This window comes from Stegostoma tigrinum, chromosome 10 (assembly GCF_030684315.1).
Source record: "Stegostoma tigrinum isolate sSteTig4 chromosome 10, sSteTig4.hap1, whole genome shotgun sequence".
Taxonomy (NCBI): domain Eukaryota; kingdom Metazoa; phylum Chordata; class Chondrichthyes; order Orectolobiformes; family Stegostomatidae; genus Stegostoma; species Stegostoma tigrinum.
In genome coordinates this window covers 52,003,830-52,017,653 of record NC_081363.1, presented here as the reverse complement: position 1 = coordinate 52,017,653, position 13,824 = coordinate 52,003,830, and positions in this window count along the sequence as shown.

Here is a 13,824-nt window from a genome sequence, read left to right as displayed (position 1 = left end):
TTTTCCAGTGACAGGTTGTCCTTCTGGACTTCTGTACAATGCTTCTCAATTTATGCTTCCAGCACAATTTGAATGGTTTTCTACTGAGTTAAATCTTCTTCGAAACTTACTAAATTTGACACATCAATAATTCCTACAATAGTTCTGATTTTTATATATTTGTTATCAAAGTCAGATAATCATAGTTTTCCATTAATCTGTGGAAATCATTAATGAATATATGTATCAATTCTCCTTGAAGCTGAACCCGTTGAATCTTACTGCTCTTTGTTCTCAGACTAAAATAATTGTCAAAAGCTTGTAGAACTTCTCCTATTTTCCCCTGTTAGATTCTGTTGGCTTATACTTTTAAGTTGCCCCTTTTGTTATCTGCATTTTGGCCTCAATGTGACCAGTGTTGCAATCTTGATTTAAATTACGCTCCTTGCCTCAGATTTCCCAACATCCCAGTGTCTCGTAGTGTCCACTCACTGTGACAGCAATGCTCATAGTGCTTGTTTCGAATTTGAATATTTTCAACTTATTCTATGCTATTTAAAGGTTTCCCCTTGCACAACAGGAACTTTTAACTTTACTAATGGAGGTCTGATGCTGGCTTACTGACTAATAGAACTGCTTTCCAATGGAACTTGTAACTGCTGATTTTCAACAGTTTCTAGCTCAGACTTGCTTCAGTGTTACACCTACCAGAGCTGAAGTAAAAGTCTTTACCATTAAATGTTGCTTCTTCCCTGTTGGTGTTTCTGTGAGTTTGTCTGAAAAGTGAATGACTGTCCAACTTCAACTGTTTGTATGAATAGGTCTTAAAGAAATAAAGGAATAAAAACAGAAGTTGCTGGAAAAGCTCAGCAGGTCTGGCAGCATTTGTGAAGAAAATGACAGAGTTAATGTTTCGGGTCTAGTGACCCTTCCTTGGGACAGAGCTAGAATCACTGCACCTGAAACGTTAACTCTGATTTTTTTTTATTCACAGCTGATGCCAGACCTGCTGAGCTTTTCCAGCAACTTCTGTTTTTGTCCCTGGTTTACAGCATCCCCAGTTCTTTCAATTTTTTAAGAAATAAGATATTTAGAGTGTTAAATGTCGAGGACTAATGCTGAGTCCACTTGAATTCTCTGCATTGGAACGCTCAGCGTTATTACCTTATGGTGTTAAGGGAGAATACACATTGCTTTTACATTGTACTATGTGCTGTTGTGCCAGATACCACTACAAATGTTTGATGCCACCGTCCTCTTCCCTTGGCTGAGATTAAGAGCCTACATGGTTTACAGTGGTAGAGAAAAACCACTGGTGAGTCTTAATGAGAAGAGGTTGTTGTCTTAAACAGAGGGTAAATTATTGTATGATAGTAATCAGGTACAAATTCTATTAGCAATTGTAGACATTGCTACTAAGACTGTTGGAAGACCTGTGCATATAGGTCTTCACTCTACAATGTCCCAAGTTTATCATCAGATAGAATGAAGTTTGATGTAGCTTTCAACATTGACCCTTTCAGAACCACCACTTTATAAATCATCAAGGTTTTCCATGCAGCCCTTTTTTAAAGCTGACTTGCACACTCTATAACATGGTGAGAGCACCTTCCCCAGCAAGAAAAAATTCGAGCTATATGTTCAAATATCTTTGTGCAGAGAGTGAAGATAAAAGCATTGCACTCATCTATGAGCTGGCTCTGGCACCAGTCGACTCTTTATTAATATTTATTAATCCGCTGGTTGCCACCTATGGTAGAAGTGACATCACATTAATTCCCTGAAACAAATTGTTCTACTTAATTTCCAAATTCATTCAGACAGACAAGGTTGATTTGGTTCAGAAAATGTCAGGTATATATAAGACTGAATTACTATACACTCAGTACTGTGTACAGAGCTTTGTGATGAGTTCTCAATTTATTCCAGAGTCAATTTTATATGCAAGTGAATCTAACACTGCAAATGGAACATCTGTGGAACTTCATTTCAAATGTCATTGCAGATTCAAATCAAATTCTGTGCCTGTCCCAGTCCATTCCAAAAATACCTTCAGAGCTTCCGTACAGCTTAATTCTAACACCACTCCCAAGTATGTCAGTGATTATAATTACAAGTGTACCTCATAAATAAAAGGAGGGTGAAATTTCATTTCTGCTCTTACCCTTCCAGCTGGGGCTTGTAGTTTAATTGCATTCCGAGCCCATGTTGGAGATAGGAAAATCAATCAGGCAATCCTGCCCCAGGTCACTATTCAGCTACTCCTGTTGCTTGGTGATGAAGGATGTTGGGTGAAGACAAGCTCATGTTCCATTACAATTTCTCCAGAAATTGAAATGGTCACTGACAAGGTTCATACATAGAATCATGACTATTTAGATAGATACTGCATTAACTGGCACCTGAGTCACTACACACCAGCCAAGAATCAATACTTTCAGGAAAAGGAGGATGAAAACTGGTAAGCGAAAAGCAAATCACTTGTTATTTTAAAGTGGCAAGGCACAATAAAGGAGAAGTGGTAATTGTTAGTCATAAGGTTATTTTCTATATTGATTGCTCCTAGCATACTAACCACTTGGAACATTTGGCAATAAACCCTGCCAAAATACATAGGCTCAGGAGAGGCTCCAAATTAAAATACCAATGGTAGGCTTCTCTTGAGTGGCTGCTGATCAGAAAAGGTTGCCCATGCCAGCAGATGCAAAGTATGGGCTAAATTCTAAATTATGCCAAAATAAGCTAAACTTCCTTCAACTCTCCTGCTTTCATTCAGCACACTGGTTTCCTGCTCTTTCTTCAGATTAGAATCAGAGTCATTCAGGATGGAAACAGACTGTTCTGTCCAACTCATTCCTGCTGACCGAGTTTTCCAACCTAAATTAGTTCCACTTGTGTGCATTTGGCCCATATCCCTCTAAACCTTCCCTATTCATGTACCTACCCAAATGTCCTTTATCATTGTGGCACTGCAGGAGGCCCATGATGGACATGTTGTCTGAGGAATGGGAGAGGGAGTTAAAAAGGTTTGCGACCGGGAGGTACAGTTGTTTATTGCGAACCGAGCAGAGGTGTTCCGCAAAGGTTGCGAGAACAGCCTACAATGATGCCACCCGAAGGTTGCAAGAACAGCAACTCATATTCCGTTTGGGAACCCTGCAGCCCAATGGTGTCAATGTGGACTTCACAAGCTTCAAAATCTCCCCTTCCCCCACTGCATCCCAAAATCAGCCCAATTCGTCCCCTCCCCCCACTGCATCACACAACCAGCCCAGCTCGTCACCTCCCCCCACTGCATCACAAAACCAGCCCAGCCTGTCTCCGCTTCCCTAACCTGTTCTTCCTCTCACCCATCCCTTCCTCCCACCTCAAGCCGCACCTCCATTTCCTACCTACGACCTCATCCCGCCTCCTTGACCTGTCCATCTTCCCTGGACTGACCTGTCCCGTCCCTACCTCCCCACCTATACTCTCCTCTCCACCTATCTTCTTTTCTCCACATCTTCGGTCCGCCACCCCTCTCTCCCTATTTATTCCAGTTCCCTCTCCCCATCCCCCTCTCTGATGAAGGGTCTAGGCCCAAAACACCAGCTTTTGTGCTCCTGAGGTGCTGCTTGGCCTGCTGTGTTCATCCAGCTCCACACTTTGTTATCTTGGATTCTCCAGCATCTGCAGTTCCCATTATCACTGATACAATAAATTCTGCCCTTGTTTGTTTTACCAAAATGCATTACCTCGCATTTATCCACATTAAACTCCATCTGCCATTTATCAGCCCATTGGCCCTACTGATTGCTATCCCTTCGTAACCTTAAATAATTTTCCTTGCTGTCCACTATACCACCAGTTTTGGCGTCATCTGCAAACTTACTAATTCTGCCTCCTCAGTTCTCTTCCAAATTGTTTATATATACGACAACGGACCCAACATCATTCCCGTGGAATGGCACTGGTCACAGACCTCCAATCCAAAAACAACCCTTCACCACTGTCTTTTTCCTCCTACCATCAAGCCAATTTTATATCCAAATTGGCAAGTTCTACCTGAATCCCAAGCAACATACCTTTACTAATTACTATATGGAACCTTGTCAATGGCTTTACTTAAGTCTATGGTGAAAACATCTACTACTCTGCCCTCAATCTTTTTTATTACATCCTCAGAAACCTCAGTTAAGTTTGTTAGGTATAATTTCCTATGCACAAAGCAATGCTGACTATCCCTAATCAGTCCTTAATCTCCTACTCTGAAGCTCCCTTTCCCTAACCACCTTAATGCCACTTTAGATGAATAGTACTTCCATGCCAAATAAGGTGCTAAACTGATGGAAAAGGCTCGGATCCAATCTATCCAGAATTACATAGGGCCTCTGCCAAAGGCAGATTTAAAGTTTTGATCCCAAAATGTTTCATGGTGATTTTGCATTTAATGCTGCAAGACTTAAGCAACTCACATAATGACTAAATATATTTCCTGGCTGATTTACATTTAAGGGATTTTATTTTCTAAAATAAGAAACTTTTCCATCAGAAGGCAGTAGTTAAATGTGTTTTTGAATGATCTTGTGTGCAAAATGTGTAGCAGCCATGACAAAGATCAAAGAACAGGACAGGACAGGGACAAATCCTTCGGCCCAGCAAGACTCTACAAACAAATGATGCCTTTCTTATCCAACATTTTTTTTTGCCTCTATGTAGTTTGTGTCCCTCCATTCTCTTCTTATTTATATATGTCAAGGTGCCTCTGAAATGTTGCTATTGTATCCACCTTCAACACCTCCTCTGATAACGCACCCTCCACCTCAAAATATTATCTTTCATGTCTCCTTTAACTTCCTTTTACCTTAAACCTATGTCCCCTAATAATTGACATTTCAACCCTAAGAAATAGACTCTGACCATCCATGCTATCCACATCTCTCATAATTCTATAAACTTCTACCAAGCTGCCCCTCTACCTTCGTTGATGAAGTGAAAACAAACAAGGTTTGTCTGATCTCTCCTCATAACTAATACCCTCCAAACCAGGCAACATTCTGGTAAACCTTTTCTGTGCACTCTCCAAACTGTCCACATCCTTTTTGTGGTGAGGTGAACAGAACTGTACACACTATTCTTAATGTGGCCTAACTAAAGTTTTATACAGCTGCAAAATGACTTGCCAATTTTTGCACAGTAAACCCCAACTGATGAAGACAAGCATACTGTATGCCTTCTTGATGACTTTATCCACTTGTGTTGCCACTTTCAGTCAACTGTAAACCTCTATACCTCGACCCCTCTATATGTTGATGCTACTAAGGGTTCTGAAATTTACTGTATACTTCCCTCCTGCATTAGATCTGCCAAAATGTATTACCTCCCATTTGTTCGGATTAAGCACCATTTGCCAATACTCTGCTCAAGCCTCCAGCCTATCTATAGCCTGCTGTATCCTCCAGCAATTGTTCTCACTATTCGCAGCTCCCCCAGTCTTTGAGACAACCACAAACTAACTGATCAAGGTACCTACGTTCTCGTCCAAATCATTTATACATGAAAAACAAATCAGGGCTCCAGCATTGATACCTGCAGAACACCGCTGGTCTTCGATCTCCAGTCAGAAAAACACACTTCTTCCGCTACTCTCCTTCTTCTAAGACTAAGCCAATCTTGTATCTATTTATCAATTCACCATGAATTCACCACATTTTTCTAAATACATGAATAAATCCCATCCGTAAGAATCTTCTCCAATAATTACTCTGCCGCTGATATAAGGCTCACCGGACTGTAATTTTCTGGATTATCCCCGTTGCCCTTCTTAAACTGATGAACAACATTGGCTAATCTCCAATCCTCTGGGACCTCTCCTGTGACTAAAGAGGATAAAAAGATATTGCACAAGGTCTCAACAATTTCCTCATCTCCCTCCATATGTGATCTGTTGTGAATATTCGGTAGCATGTAGAAAATGAGAGAGCTTGCATGGAAATGATTTAACATAGAACATAGAACATAGAACAGTATAGCACAGAACAGGCCCTTCAGCCCACAATGTTGTGCCGACCATTGGTCCTCATGTATGCACCCTCAAATTTCTGTGACCATATGCATGTCCAGCAGTCTCTTAAATGACCCCAATGACCTCGCTTCCACAACTGCTGCTGGCAACGCATTCCATGCTCTCACAACTCTCTGTGTAAAGAACCTGCCTCTGACATCCCCTCTATACTTTCCACCAACCAGCTTAAAACTATGACTCCTCGTGCTAGCCATTTCTGCCCTGGGAAATAGTCTCTGGCTATCAACTCTATCTATGCCTCTCATTATCTTGTATACCTCAATTAGGTCCCCTCTCCTCCTCCTTTTCTCCAATGAAAAGAGACCGAGCTCAGTCAACCTCTCTTCATAAGATAAGCCCTCCAGTCCAGGCAGCATCCTGGTAAACCTCCTCTGAACCCTCTCCAAAGCATCCACATCTTTCCTATAATAGGGCAACCAGAACTGGACGCAGTATTCCAAGTGTGGTCTAACCAAAGTTTTATAGAGCTGCAACAAGATCTCATGACTCTTAAATTCAATCCCCCTGTTAATGAAAGCCAAATCACCATATACTTTCTTAACAACCCTGTCCACTTGGGTGGCCATTTTAAGGGATCTATGTATCTGCACACCAAGATCCCTCTGTTCCTCCACACTGCCAAGAATCCTATCCTTAATCCTGTACTCAGCTTTCAAATTCGACCTTCCAAAATGCAATACCTCACATTTATCCAGGTTGAACTCCATCTGCCACCTCTTAGCCCATCCCTGCATCCTGTCAATGTCCCGCTGCAGCCTACAACAGCCCTCTATACTGTCAACGACACCTCCAACCTTTGTGTCATCTGCAAACTTGCTGACCCATCCTTCAATCCCCTCATCCAAGTCATTAATAAAAATTACAAACAGTAGAGGCCCAAGGACAGAGCCCTGTGGAACATCACTCACCACTGACTTCCAGGCAGAATATTTTCCTTCTACTACCACTCGCTGTCTTCTGTTGGCCAGCCAATTCTGTATCCAGACAGCTAAGTTCCCCTGAATCCCATTCCTCCTGACCTTCTGAATGAGCCTACCATGGGGAACCTTATCAAATGCCTTACTGAAGTCCATATACACCACATCCACAGCTCGACCCTCATCAACCTTTCTAGTCACATCCTCAAAGAACTCGATAAGGTTTGTGAGGCATGACCTGCCCCTCACAAAGCCGTGTTGACTGCATTTGATCAAGCCATGCTCTTCCAGATAGTCATAAATCCTATCCCTCAGAATCCTTTCTAACACCTTGCAGACGACAGACGTGAGACTTACTGGTCTGTAATTGCTGGGGATTTCCCTATTTCCTTTCTTGAAGAGAGGAATTACATTTGCCTCTCTCCAGTCCTCAGGTACGACTCCAGTGGAGAGCGAGGATGCAAAGATCTTCGCAGGTGGCGAAGCAATTGCATTTCTCGTTTCCCAAAGCAGCCGAGGACAAATCTGGTCCGGGCCTAGCGACTTGTCAATCTTAATGTTTGACAAGATTTTCAGCACATCAGCTTCCTCTATCTCTATCTCTATCCATTCCAGCATGCACACCTGCAAATTTAGGTATTAAATACAGTTCGATTATAAAACCAGATACTTTAATTGTGAAATAATTTTATTTTTGTCAGCAATGACTAAAGATTCATGTCAGAATTTTGAATATACATTCCCTAAGGCTTTCAACTGCAGTAAATGTGAAAGAATATGCAAGACGTTTCTTACATAATACAGAGTCTTTGTTATTAATATGCCTAAGGATTTCCTCACTATTTCTACACCCACATCATGTTCAGACATTGCAATGTTTAATATTTGAGATTTATTTGCTTTACTGTTGATTTATAACAGGGCTTCAAATTCAGGGTGTTTTTTTCTTAGAATGTGGAATAAAAGAATGAATTACAAAAAATGTCAATATGGACAAAGTCTTGCAATTCTATAGCATCTTTGGTTAGCACAACATTCCATGGTGTTATGAAAGCCAAGAGAAATATTTTACTTTCACAAGTTAATGATTTCAAAACATTCCTTTCCTTACACACCCATATTCTTCTACCGTTGGTACCATATTCAGTTTTAATGTGAAATTTATTTACAACTTTCCATTGACACTTTCAACAAAATGGGGTTAACCTAATAAGAAAATAACTTACAATAATATTAACACTGTTTAAATTAACTAAGTATCCCATTAACACTGAGTTTGCATCAATACCAAGTTCAAAAATTATCCTGTAGAGTTGAATTAGCAGTGAAAGACTCCTATGTACGGGATACCTTCAAATGGTCCATTTTCTACAATCCCTTCCTTCACAACCTTGTTTCTATTTTTGCAGATAAGCTGTTTACTTATGCATTATAAGAGTTATAATCAACCTATTCATAGATAATATTGCATATCCCTAGGGCACACATGAAAGAAGTCTCTGATTTGCTGGCACCACGACAACTTCACACCATAGGTGCTCATTGAATTGAGGCTCCCATGCTTTGCAACATGAAAGTTCTCACTAAGGTGTCACCATCTGGGGTACTTTCTCAGTCTGTAGAGCATGGATGTCTTGGCATCACACAGGAGTGGTATGGGCTCAGTCCTGTGAGGGCCAAGATTCTCTCCTTTTAGGGACTGAGGAGCCCTGCCAAACACTTCTCTATCCATCTGGTTCCTTTCTACCCTGTTTTAGCTTCTCCTGGAAAAAGAGAAAGGGAAGGATTATGAGAGATGGAAGTGGGTGCAATCGGTGTTAATCCTGGTACAGCTGATTCAAAGGGAGTGAGGAGACAACACAAAGGCCTTGCAGGTTTTTGTTGTGGGATTTTGGTGAAGTGGGTGAGAACAAATTGGGGGAAATGGTAAAGACAACAGTGAGAACGATGGAACATGAGCCTTGATGAGTGATGGGTAGAGTAGCAGAGATACAGCAAGTGTAAGGTAGTAGAGAGAAGAGTGTGACACTTATCCTGGTGGAGTGAAGAAGGATATTGACATTCTGATGGCATGTGAATATGTGAATGACTTGGACCTGACTGGCATGGTTTGATGGTATAGCCTACTTTGCCAGTCCTCCAGGAAGACAGCACACCTTCTGGGCACCACAACTCAGCCAGGACCTCAAGATTCTTATGAGAGGACCAGAGCATCATCTTCCCCTTCTCAACCCTCTTTTGAAAACATCCTTGGCCAAGCAGGGCAACTTCAGAAAGTTAGTGTGCATTTGGATGCACAAGGCTTTTTTGAGAAGGGATGATAGTCTTTTAGTGAATATCCAGTGAGTTTCAAGTTATTCAGGGGCAGCATGTGGTCAGGTGGAAACAGAATTGGATGTGAACAATGTAACAGAATAAGGATAAGTAATTAATGAAGTGTGCTGGGTAAAATACAGCAAGAAGTCTCACTGCGACTTGTGGTGAAAATCTTCCGAAAACACGTTACAACTCACACATTGCCAAAAATGCATAAGATTCAGTCTTCCCTAGTTATTTGCAAACTACTACAGTGAAGTCATTTAAAACAAATTTACAACATTGGGAGTGTTATCAGCGCAAGTGTTCCTGTCTTAAAATTACAGAATTAATAATTAATTGGTAAGGATAGGATTCTTGGCAGTGTGGAGGAACAGAGGGATCTTGGTGTGCAGATACATAGATCCCTTAAAATGGCCACCCAAGTGGACAGGGTTGTTAAGAAAGCATATGGTGTTTTGGCTTTCATTAGCAGGGGGATTGAGTTTAAGAGTCGTGAGATCTTGTTGCAGCTCTATAAAACTTTGGTTAGACCACACTTGGAATACTGCGTCCAGTTCTGGTTGCCCTATTATAGGAAAGATGTGGATGCTTTGGAGAGGGTTCAGAGGAGGTTTACCAGGATGCTGCCTGGACTGGAGGGCTTATCTTATGAAGAGAGGTTGACTGAGCTCGGTCTCTTTTCATTGGAGAAAAGGAGGAGGAGAGGGGACCTAATTGAGGTATACAAGATAATGAGAGGCATAGATAGAGTTGATAGCCAGAGACTATTTCCCAGGGCAGAAATGGCTAGCACGAGGGGTCATAGTTTTAAGCTGGTTGGTGGAAAGTATAGAGGGGATGTCAGAGGCAGGTTCTTTACGCAGAGAGTTGTGAGAGCATGGAATGCGTTGCCAGCAGCAGTTGTGGAAGCAAGGTCATTGGGGTCATTTAAGAGACTGCTGGACATGTATGTGGTCACAGAAATTTGAGGGTGCATACATGAGGATCAATGGTCAGCACAACATTGTGGGCTGAAGGGCCTGTTCTGTGCTGTACTGTTCTATGTTCTATGTTCTATGTTCTAAAGGGGTGAGATCTAATTCAATTGCAATTGATGTCATACGATCTATAGCATGTGAATAAATGAGACCTAAAAACTGAAGATTGGACCAAATTTCGCATTTGGACAAAGTACACTACCATAATAGAATTCATCAACATGAACCAAGTATTCTTGTATAATTCAAATAAGATGGAATTCCAGAGGCAATTGTAAACACATCAATATGACTAGTTGAGAAAAAGTGAAATGGCTCCACTTTATTAACAATGCAGTGAAATCAAAATATCCGATGATACTTAAAATGACCCAATTGATCCTAAGCAAAGTTTAAGAATACCAGATATCAGACTCCAAGCTTATAACTTAAACGCAAATTACCAATTAATTATTAATTCTGTAATTTTAATAGAGCAAAGCTAAACAACAAGGTAATCTAATCAATGTTTACGATTTAAAGCCAAACTTCTTTGCTTGTTACCCCGACTCACACACAGAGAGATAGACACAATTAAAGCATAAATCATTAAGAAAATTAAAGTGTCAGTTTGACAACTGTTTCACCAATGAGTACTAAACCGTTATGAAATTAATTGAACAATGGGCTTTATTACAGATACATGGGATTGTTTAATGAAACAAGGAATTGTGGTGGTTGAATGTCTGAAACAAAAAAAATGTAAATTGCTGGAGAATTGCAGCATGTCAAACAGCAGCTGTGGAGAGCAAGCACAGTTAATGTTTCAAGCATAGTGACCTGTTTTTAGAACCTATTCCTGTTGAGGTTCGCTGGCATTTTCTGTTTTGGTTTATTTCACATTGGATCATATTTTGCTTGAATTAGAAATTAATCGGTCAATACAAACAGCTTCCAGCAGGCTCCAAGGAATATTTACTTATTTCTTATAAACTTAGATTCTTTTCTCAGACATTAAACAATTCTTTAACTGATTATAAAACTGGACAGGGTAAATCTCAACTTCTGAGCACACAGCCTTCTGCCCAAAAAGACTGTAACAACTAGTTTGGTCTATGTTTTCTCTTTCAACATTTTCTGCTGCTGGTTGGTCAACATCAGACTCCCTTGATTGAGACATTCAACATCCAACCAGCTGCCAATGCTCGAACAGAACACATTCTGGAGCCAGAATGCATGCAGTCCTCTGAGAACAGTCAGTAACCAGCAATTATCTGCCCAGGCGAGATCCCATAAATCAATGTCTGCTTGTTTGCCCTTTCCTCCTTCACAAAACAAGCTGCTACTCAAGTTAAAAGTCAATTCTCAACTTCAGTTCACAATTCCAAACCAAAAATGAGAAAAAAATAGGCAGACAGTGTCAACAATTCTCTCCCCCATGAAAATATGATTTCCCTAAGTATCTGTATGGAGCTAACCACAAAGTGTTATTGACAGAAACAAACAGCCATCTTATTTTCTGTTGACCCTAACAAAAATAATAATGAAGGGTCTAGGCCCGAAACGTCAGCTTTTGTGCTCCTGAGATGCTGCTTGGCCTGCTGTGTTCATCCAGCCTCACATTTTATTATCTTGGAATCTCCAGCATCTGCAGTTCCCATTATCTCTGATATATGCACAAAGGAAGGTGTGAAGTTAAAAAGAGACAGAGATTGATCCAAAGGAAGATAAGAAGAATGTAGAAAAGAAATCAAAGAACTGCAGATGCTAAAGATCTGAAACAAAACTTGAAATTGCTGGAGAAACTCAGCAAGTCTGTGGAAATAAAAGCAAAGGGGATATCTTGGGTCCAGTGACCATTTTCAGCCCTTGGACATTCTAATTGCCTAAAGATTTTAACTGAAGACCATAGTTACTTACTCAATGTCTTCTGTCCTCAATATCAATGAATATTGCAGATCTCTCTAAGTTCTCAGTGTCTGGATTTTTCTCACCAATTTGTGTTGCCCCCAAGTGTTTTGACTTTCGAGAGGCAGAGAAAGAAACATTTCTCCAGTCGTGTAGTCACAAGTCCCCTCTCCACTGCTTTGCTGAAAGCAGTTCCTTGAAATACAGATCATTGTTTTGTTTTTATTCCTGAGTTCATTGTTTCCAAGCTAGATAATTACACATAATATCTTTCATCTTCAATATGTGAAGCCTGTTAAAGAGACGTAAATCAAAATGGTCAATAAGGGTTTCTTCATGCCTAACTGGGTAGACTGGTTCCAGTGTCATTTGATAATTAAATTAATAATTCTTTAAATGATCATGTTCATTCCACATTTCATGAACTTCAGGAAACCCATTTAGCTAAATGGTCAAAAAGTAAAAAATCTGCTGATGCTGTAAATCAGAAACTAAAACAGAAATTGCTAGAAAACTCAGTAGGTCTAGCAGCAACTGTGAAGAGAAATCAGAGCTCATGTTTCAGATTGAGTGACCCTTTTTCAGTTCCCAAGATTTACACCTCTGTGACAAGTTTCACATATTGAAGATGAAAGATATTATGTACAGTTCTGAAGAAGGGTCATTCGACCTAAAACGTTAACTTTGATTTGTCTCCAGAGATGCTGCCAGATCTGCTGAACTTTACCAGTAATTTCTGTTTTTGTTTGTGGCTAACTGATTGTTGTGGCCAGTTTAAGTAAGTGATTTTCCTTTTTGAAACAACTTCAGTCCCTGAAAGTTCCAGGTATTAAAACCAGACAATAGAAAATGCAAATGAATAGTCCATATTGTATCACAACCTTAACAATTCCAAGAAAGAAGCCTGGAATGAAAGCAGATATAAAATGGAAAGAATAACTGAATGTGGTTCCCATTGTAAAACTAACAGCTTGTACGTTAATGTCATTCTACTCAGGCTGTGTGTACTTCATTTTCAATTGTGTGAGAGACAATAGATTTATTAGTAAGAGTGCTCAAAATATAAATGTGTCAAGGGGTAGGAGAGACAGAAGGAAAATAAGCATAAAAGCAAAGATAAGCTGGCCAGGCAAGATTCTATCAGCTTGCTGTAACTCATGTAGTTGAAGAGTACTGTTTGCTCTAAGGAAAATGCATTTTCTCAGTGCATGCAAATCATTTAGGCAAAGCTGACAATGTTATGTCATTAAAAGTGAAAAGTGGCCAAGGTAACAGCACCACATTTGACATATTATTGGCAATGCTGACATTTTAATTTGGGGAGGTGAAGAAATCTTGTTTCCACTTCACATAACACATTTGAAGTGTATTAACAACAAACAAACTGCCAGTTACTGCTTTTATCAGGGTTTGGTTTATGAATAATGTATGTTAGTTCCCAAGAAAAATGCCAGGGTACATTCCCAGGTTATTGTTTTCACAAATGCCTCCATATTCCTTGGCAGAGATCGTCAGAAATCGCACTGTAACATTGTATGGCAGACGGCAACTAGGCACACATTATCTTTCAGCAGACACTGAATAATACAAATGAAATGTTAGACTCTGTCACACTTGACACAGACATTCACTGTACATGTATGTTTCACACTTTTCCTTTATCTCTTAAAAAACCTAATTT